Genomic DNA, 8,776 nt, shown 5'->3' with positions numbered 1-8,776 from the left:
AGATACGGCGCGCGGCCGCACTTGGGCTGAACGGCGACGCGGAGTGTCCACATAATTGATATCGCAATACAAACAATTCTTGTTTCTTATGAAAACAAACAATAAAACCAAATCTGATGTTATAGATACAACACAGCGGAAGATACAAACTGCAGTCACAAATATAGATGGGAAACTTACCTTTAAAGACGTGGCGCTGACTGAACCGGAGCCGGCAAGCCGAAAACGAACACCAACTGCATGAGCCAGTTGGCACTGAACGAGTGAGCGAGGTCGAGGTAAAGGCAAACCATTAGCTGTGAACCAATGAGAGATGAATCTCCGCATGGCCTCTATGGTGCTGACGCGCTGGAGTTTTGAAAGACGGTGGCGCAGCCTGGTGGCGTGCAACGAAGTTGGCTGGGTATAGTTCAAGATGGAAGGCGTTCCTTGAGTTACAGAGGTCTCTCTCACTTTGTGCGTTGTATGGAATTTTGTGAGCAGTTTTCAGACTCGAAAAGTGCTTGAAACGTACGCACGACTTTGTGCGCTACCGCCTGCATCGTCGGGCATGGAAAGCGAGCGCTCTCTGCTTCGACAAACCGCGTCGAAAGCAGGGGGACCTGATGATTGCGCTGAACAGCGCGCGGTCCCGAAGCGCGGTGGCCGCCGCTACTGTTGCGTCATAAATTGTCATGAACATGAGGGTCGCAATCCTAATGTGCGGTTCTATTGGTTCCCCGGAAAGCCGTACGAAGCGGAGCGATGGGAGTGCTGGATACGTGCTGTTCGACGCGTGAAGTAAGTACGCAAGATAAACGCTGTCTGCTACATGTAGGGTATTTGCAACCTTTCTTGCACGCGTTCTCTGTACTATATGCAGTCCTGACGGCACGCATTGGCTGCCGACGCCGCATCTTGCCTTAGAATTGCAAAAAAGGGGAAAAAATAGAAGTAAGAAAGTAAGCAATAAAAATATAAAGTTTTTTTTTAAAGGCCCCAGGCAAGGTTAACCAGGCAAGGTTAACAATGGGCTCCGTCAAGGCCAGCGAATACCAACCGAAAGTAGTTTCGGAGTGAGCAGCCAACACGGGGCAGATAGCGAAACCAGGGCTGTCAGCATGCAAATTTGCGAACTGCCATCGCGCACATGCACAATTTGAAGAATATTGTGGAGGCGTTTGTTGAAAATTGCGCGCAACTGCCGTGCATGTTGAAAGTGCTTGCGCGATTGACTGTGCTGCAGAAACTGCACAGACCCACGGCGGCCCGAATGCGCGGCAAGCAGTCGTCGCTGAACCTTTCATGATTCCGTTTCGTCGTTTATTGCAGATAATTTTGGGTTGCTTAAGAGTAATCTCTACGTCCATTCATAGTCGCTAATCGCGTGAAATGCCTCAAAGAACTTGCCTTTATTTCAAATAGTCCCTGCGATCTTCTGCACGTCATAAACGTACTGGGCATTCAACAGCTTCCTGCCTTTTCGAAGAGTGCTTGGCGTGAAGAATTCTTGCACGCCTGAAATTCGCCGAAATCCAAACCGCAGCAAAAGCGAAAGCGGCGGCTCCATTGCGCTCCTGAGCTTTCAGCAGCAGACGGCCACCTTTCCGACTACTCAAAACCAGCGAACTCGCCGTTGGGGGCGCTGTTTAGCGGTGCTTCTGCAGCGCTGCCTGGGCAGCGAGTCTCCCCCATGGGCCCCGTCGACGCTAACGCCAAGGACCCCTTCAGTTACGGCCCTAGCAGGAAGGTACCACTTGAGCGTGCTGAAATCAGCGAAATGGCTGCGCGCATAGCTCTTTTCGTCGTCATGGCAATTCCCCCCCCCCCCCCCCCCCACGCCTCCCTGCCGCGCGTACCTGTCGTTTTTTTTCTTGAGCGCACGCGTGATGCTACGATCATGCCATCATCCGCCAGGACGCACACAAAAAAAATAACAATACAACAGATCATTGGCCTCGTTTTATCGACGTGATACACGCTCATAAAATGCACAGAACAAATGGGCGACATTTTCATGACTACACTAATTAGCACAAATGGAGATCAGGACGTATACTGTACGTTCACCTGCTGTCTTTAAATACACGGAAGGCTTCGTCTTCGAAGTGTTGTTGCACCAGCGCACGATGTGCGATTGGTGAGAGTAGTGCGAAATCGTTCGAACAGCAGCAGACAACGAACGGTACCATCCTTTGCCAATTAAGACTTTTTTACTGCTCCCCTCGGTGCAATCGGGTGCCACACCATAAGACGAACAAAAAACCAAGGGGACTGCTGCGCACACCACACACTGCGAGCGAGTACCAGTAGCGCGAGTCGGCCCACACCGGCCACCAATCGTCGGTCAGAAATCGAAAAACATAGAAACCCAGCAGAAGACCCAGCTCTGACGGAACGGTTCGGCACGGCTCATTCAAGGAGAGAGGACCGGCTTCCTCACTCCGAAAGAACCGCCGCTCACTTACTTAACCACGGCTTCCTCTGTCTTCAAAAGAGCGGCCCACTGCTGAGCGCTCAGGAGCGAGCCGGATCTTTTGAAGAGCGAGAGAGCCGAGGCGAAAAGAACGGCCCGCTCCTGAGCGCTCAGGAGTGAGCCGGATCTTTCGAAGAGCGAGAGAGCCGAGGCGAAAAGAACGGCCCGCTCCTGAGCGCTCAGGAGCGCTCAGGAGCGAGCCGGATCTTTTGAGCCGCTCTTTTGAAGAGCGAGTGAGCGGTGGTTCAGTAAGTGAACGGTTCAGTAAGTGAGCGGCGGTTCTTTCGTTCTTCAGCCGAAGGCGAGGGGGTGAAGGCGACTCTTGCGAGGAAGGGCGGGAGGGCAGTTGCTTTCTCGTACCGCTAATGGATGGCGTGGAAGTCGCACCCAGCAGAAGACCCGGCTCTGACGGAACGCATCGGCACGGCTCTCTGAACGCGAGAGAACCGGCTCCCTTTCTCCAAAAGAACCGCCGCTCATTTTTACTGAACGAGCGCTCACTCGCTCTTTTAAAAGAGCCGCTCACAAGATCCGGCTCGCTCCTGAGCGACCCATCTCTAGTGCAGACGGGTGCAGTGCCAGAGAACTTGGAGTGCTGCATGAACTGTGTGCAGACGGTTGCGTGTCTCTGCGAGCGTTTATTTTTTGTTGTTGTATTGCTTGTTCTAGGCCTTCTTGTTGTTCCATACAGTGAAGAGCACATGCTATGTATGGTTGCAGATAATTTTAAAATTTTGTAAACACTGTATATCAATACTAATCTACTAACTACTAACTATTACTTACATTGTTATTGTAAGGAGGGGAATATGTAGTATATCAGTTTCAGTTTCTGTTTGCCATTACACGCCGCCAGTGGCGCCAGTGTTGTCACCTGTAGATATACATGCCTCTGAATAAACAGGGAGTCTTCTTCTGTTGCGGCCGTGACTGTGTTTGTGGTTCTTCTGTGGCTTCCGCCGAAACACAACAGAACGTTCAAGTGCAGTAGCTAGAGAAGCAAGATTTCAAGAAAAAACACTACGCACGAACCTTCAACTGCTACTTAATCAAGAATCACTCAGACCGGGTGAATTTATGGACGATATATGAGTGGTGAAGCGCAAGCTCTAGCTTATCGATACCGAACGATACCGTGGCGCCTTAATACGCGCAAGAGCTGAAAGGCTGATAAGCGGAGAATCACCGACGAAAAGAGCGTTGGGGGCGGAAAAGTGGCATGCGCGAAGGCAGAAAATAGTAGGAATTGAACGTGCAGGTGTGATCACTAAGTATACTGACGAAATTGTTAGAACGTTTTCAGAGTACTATCGTGCGTTGTTGGCTCGCAGCGTAGTTGATATCGACCGTTTCAAGCGTGAGTTTGTTTCCTTGATGACACGGTTGGACGATGTGACAAGAGAAGCTTTGGAGCTGCCCATCACAAATGAAGAGGTGGATTTTGCGATAGCAAACATGAACTTAGGGAAATCGCCGGGCCCAGGCGGCCTTGGTGCAGCGTTTTATAAAACACTTAAGGGAACAGTCTCTCCAATCCTAACGCGTATTTATAACGAAGCTTACAAGCTTAAGTCGCTACCTCCATCTTTTGTTACTGCGTCGTATATACGAGTCTTATACCTAAATCTGATGATACAATAAAATTACGAAATGTAACTGCCTATCGACCCATAAGCTTGACAAACAGTGATTATAGAATCTTCATGAAAGTGTTGGCTAAGAGATTACAAACTGTTATCTCGGAAATTGTAGGGAAGCATCAGACATGCGGCATTAAAGGGTGCTCCACCACTACTAACGCACATGTGGCACGTTCTATTCTGGAGTGTTGTGATGTTACGGGTGCTGGAGTAGCCATGCTGCAGATAGACTTAAAGAAGGCGTTTGATAGGGTTCCCCATGACACTCTCTTGTGAGTACTAGACCATGTCAATGTAGGCCACGTTATTTGAGAAGGCGTCGCGATGGCGTATAGCTCGTTACGACGCAGTTAATAGTGAATAAAGTGATTGGTGAGCGCGTACCAGTGCTACGATCTCTGCGCCAAGGGTGCCCAATATCAGCATTGCTTATTTTGTTTGTACATCGAATCTTTGTCTACATGTTATTGCAAGCGAGCATATACGTGGGTTTAAACTGCAACAGGTAGAAGTGAGCTTGCTGGCCCATGCCGACGACATTGCCGCTCTTTGTATGGATTATGACAGTGTTCTGCATGTTGTTAAAACTGTGGAAATGTTTTGTCTCTCAAGTGGAAGCTGCGCGAACTGGGGAAAGTCTCTGGGGTTTTGGCCCGGCTATTGGCCCTAAGCCAGACACTTTCGCGAATTTAACATTCGTTACCACTCCGGTTAAATATTTGGGAGTGCCTTTAGAAAATTATCAGGACAGCGAACCTTAGTGACGCAACGAAATTGGCCACTTACGCGAGAAAACCAATAACTGGAATGGCTGGAATCTGTCAGTCTTTGCAAGAGCGACAGTATGCAACTTAGTTTTTATAAGTAAGCTGTGGTATGTAATGCAAGTGATACACTGTTCAAGAATGAATGTCCAGAAACTTCACAGAATAGTTGCAGTGTTCGTTTGCGTCTCCTCATGGGAGCGAACAAGCAGAACCAATTTGTTTAGGCGAGTCCGTGATGGCGGGTTGGCGTTAGGCCATTTGTATCTACGTCAAATAGTTATTCGGTTTATGTTCTTCAGAGACGTAAAAGATCCCTTCCTTCGAACATTGTGCCAGGTTCGGTTGGGTAATGCCCTACCAGATCTTGTTGTCTCAACGGATCACATCCACGGTTGCATTCGGGGTTATTTAAAAGAGGTTTTTATGTCCACCCGGTTTTTGTGTGCGCGGTTTTCTACAAACTACTTAAGTGATGTGGGTCGGAAAAAGTTATACAGAGACCTGTGTAATGTGGTGTTACCTGTGCCGCTATATAGATCTTTGTACAGTACCTCAAGAGGAAAGGATGTGCTTAAGCGTGTCAAGAAAATGATGGTACCTCCAGGCGTTAAAACTTCTTTCTTTCGCTTACACACTGGGACACTGACCGTCAAGACATGGATGGCAGAAAGGGGACTTTTTGTGCCCTAGGGAGTACACTGCCAAATATGTAAGCGAGACGAAGCTATTTATCATGTGTTTTTAGAGTGTTGTGACGCGGTATTCCTGTGGGACACTCTACAGAGGACCCTTAAGTAAGATTTTCCGCTGCACCCTCAAGGAATCCGTTTCTTGGCTATCGATAACGAAGATGGAGTACCTTATGATTTAATTATGCTCATTGTATTGCACGGTGTCTGGAGATGTCGCATGGCCGTCCGGAATGCAGACGTTGACGCCAGAGCAGCTCGCCAATACTTCAAAGAAAGTATTCACAGATACGTAGAAGCACAAAATGCACGAATACCTGTGCCACTCTGGTTGCCTTGTGTAGAATTGCTTTTGAATATGAAATTTATTTAGAGTTACTTTCTCCAAGACAGGAGAATCCTTTTAGCATTTGACTACTTTTATGTATTTCAGTCCTGTATTTTTTGTAACTGGCAATAAAGCAAAAAAAAAAAGGCCTGCTAGCTCAGTCGGTTATAGCGTCGTGCTAATAACGCGAAGGTCGTAGGTTCGATCCCTGCGCAGGCCATGCGTTTCGTTTTGTGCGCACTCCAGTGGCTCCCATGCTTATTGTTCTCTTTTTTTCTTTTTGAATGCATAGACCGATCTGTCAGATTTCGCCGTGACCGTCCACGCGCAGATAAAGTGACTCACCGTTGTCGTTTAATTGAGGCAACCGTTGTCCTCGCCCGGCGTGCTAGCTCGAAGGTCGGGTTGCCATACTACAGTTAGACCTTGAAAAGGCATTTCATAAGGCTACACACGAAATTTTGTTATTAATACTGGCACACACCAATGTAGGTTCTGTCATTATAGACGGTGTCCCAATGGCTTATGTAGGCTGTACCACTAAACTAGTAATAAATGCGCAACTTAGTGAAAGTATAACAGTTACTTCTAGTCTACGCCAAGGATGTCCAGTCTCGTCTTTGTTATTTGCTCTGTATGTGGAACATTTCTGTTTAAAGATTTTTCAGAACCCCACTATTCAAGGCTTCCGATACTGTAATAAGGAAGTCAAAGCGTTAGCATATGCCGACGACATTGCTGTGTTTTGCTCAGACATAAAAAAGTGTTCAAATAGTAGTGAAAGAGACTACAGCCTTTTGTGAAGCCACAGGAAGTGTTGTCAACTCGACAAAGAGTCTCGGCATTTGGTATGGAAACTGGCCAGTCACACCAGAGGTGTAGTGCAACATGCAATGGTCGAATTCACCAAATGTATACCTTATAGTGCCATTGCAACACCATAATTCAACGACTGGTTATTGCCTTGAGGAAGCTGATAGAGTAAGAGACCAGACGCAGAAATGGTGCGGTCACAAATTCTCAGTATTTACAAGAGCAAATGTGTGCAATACATTTCTAGTGGTCAAAATATTCGATGTATTGCAGGTATTGAGTATGACAAGAATGACAATACAGAAACTCCACCGAGTGTTTGCAGTTTTTATTTGGAGCTCCAGTTGGGAGCGCACAAGCCGATGCAATCTGTTTCATGCAGTGCGGAATGGCGGACTAGGGCTGTCACATTTGTTCTTGAAACAAGTAGTTTCAAGATTTATCTTTTTGCGCAATCAGAGTGATACATTTTTGAGAACTGTAATACAAGTACGCCTGCATGACCATCTTGCGGATTATGTTGTGTCAAGCAGCGCTGCAACACATGGTGCACTACCATGTTTCCTGCGCGAGGTAGTGGCTGCTTATCGCATTGTTGCATTGTTCGCGCGCATTTTTCTCTTGAATACCTTTGCATTGTAGGAAGGAAAAAGTTGTGTAAAAATTTAGGTGATGTTTTTCTCCCGACACCTTTATATAGGGCAAACTATTATTTGGTTGTTGAAAGAAACGTGTTGAAAAGAGTTAAGCTAATGCCTGTACGAAGCTCTGCGAAAACATTTTTCAATTTCACACAGAAAGGCTCCCTGTGAAGCCATGGCTTCAAAGCAAGGGTATTTTTGTTCTCTGGACAATAAACTGCAGAATATGCCAGAAACAGCAAACTAGTGAGCATATATTTCCGGATTGCCACGATGCACGATTTTTGTGGGACATTCTTCAGCGCACAATTAAAAAGATTTACTACTATCACTATTTGGTATTCGGTTCTTGTCTTATGACGAAACAGGGGGCGTTCCTAGTGATATGGTTATGTTGCTTTGCATGCATGCACTTTGGAAAACACGGATGGCAGATAGATATGCTGACATTGATGCACGACCAGCGGGACAGTATTTCATGGAAAGTGTTATCTCTACAAGAGATGTACTGAAATTTGTGGTCAACGCTTCTCAATGGGTGACGCAATTGGATGAACTCGCGTCACTAAAACCTTTTTAAAATTGCATCATGCTTGAGACTAGCTGATGTATTTTACCTTTTGAAATATTTCCCACTTGTATTATTGCATGTAGCTGAAAACGGAACTAAAAAAAAGGCCTGCTAGCTGGATTGTGCTTCCGGCCACCGAGCGTGACGGACGTGTGATGACGGGCTCCGTAGGAGCGGCTTCAGCGGCCATGCCTGGCCGCGGTAACAGGGCTACCGAAGAGGAAAGTTCATACCCGGTTGTTTTGCCAGGACTGCCTACAGGGCGTTTCGTTGGAAATACGGTTTTTTTTTTTTTTTTTTGCACGTCGATATCAGGGCCCGCCCGTATCGGGTCGAGGATTTCCGGGACACGTTAGCTCAGCATGAGCTGCTCGCCGATGTTATCGCCCTGGGGGCGTATCGGATGAGCCACGTCTGGGCCGTTACTCTTAAGGATTCTGAAGAGGTAACGAAGATTGTCAGCATCGGTGAGCTACTTGTGAAAGGAAACCGCTGCCTGGTGATTGATCCCGCGAACCAGGACGTGCGACTCAAGCTTCACTGGCTGCTACACAACGTGCCGGACGAAGACGTACGAGCCGTCTTTGTGTCATACGGGAAAGTCACCGAAGTTTCCCGGGAGCGTTGGCGTGTGCGGGGCATGTCAGAGAAGGGCTCCACAACGAGGCTCGTCACACTTAAGCTGAAAACTGGCGTGAAGCTCGACGACTTGCCGCACCAGCTCAACGTTAGCGGCGAGTTGGCGCTCGTCGTCGTACCAGGTAGGCCTCCGTTATGCCTTCGCTGTCGTAATACGGGCCACATCCGTAAAGATTGTCGGGTCCCACGTTGCGGAGCCTGCCGATGGTTCGGCCACGAAGACGACCAATGTG

At 47.7% G+C, this 8,776-nt stretch overlaps 1 non-coding gene across 1 annotated transcript; it reads left to right on the top strand.

Annotated features, from left to right (window-relative positions):
- The first annotated feature begins 6,025 nt into the window (after nt 1-6,025).
- On the top strand, nt 6,026-6,099 carry Trnai-aau (transfer RNA isoleucine (anticodon AAU)). Its single transcript has one exon. It is a non-coding gene; the product is annotated as a tRNA-Ile (tRNA).
- Nucleotides 6,100-8,776: the final 2,677 nt, after the last annotated feature.

The sequence above is a fragment of the Dermacentor silvarum genome, chromosome 5 (assembly GCF_013339745.2).
Source record: "Dermacentor silvarum isolate Dsil-2018 chromosome 5, BIME_Dsil_1.4, whole genome shotgun sequence".
Taxonomy (NCBI): Eukaryota; Metazoa; Arthropoda; class Arachnida; order Ixodida; family Ixodidae; genus Dermacentor; species Dermacentor silvarum.
Note: the sequence above shows the minus strand (reverse complement) of the source record. Positions and strands in the feature narration are given on the sequence as shown.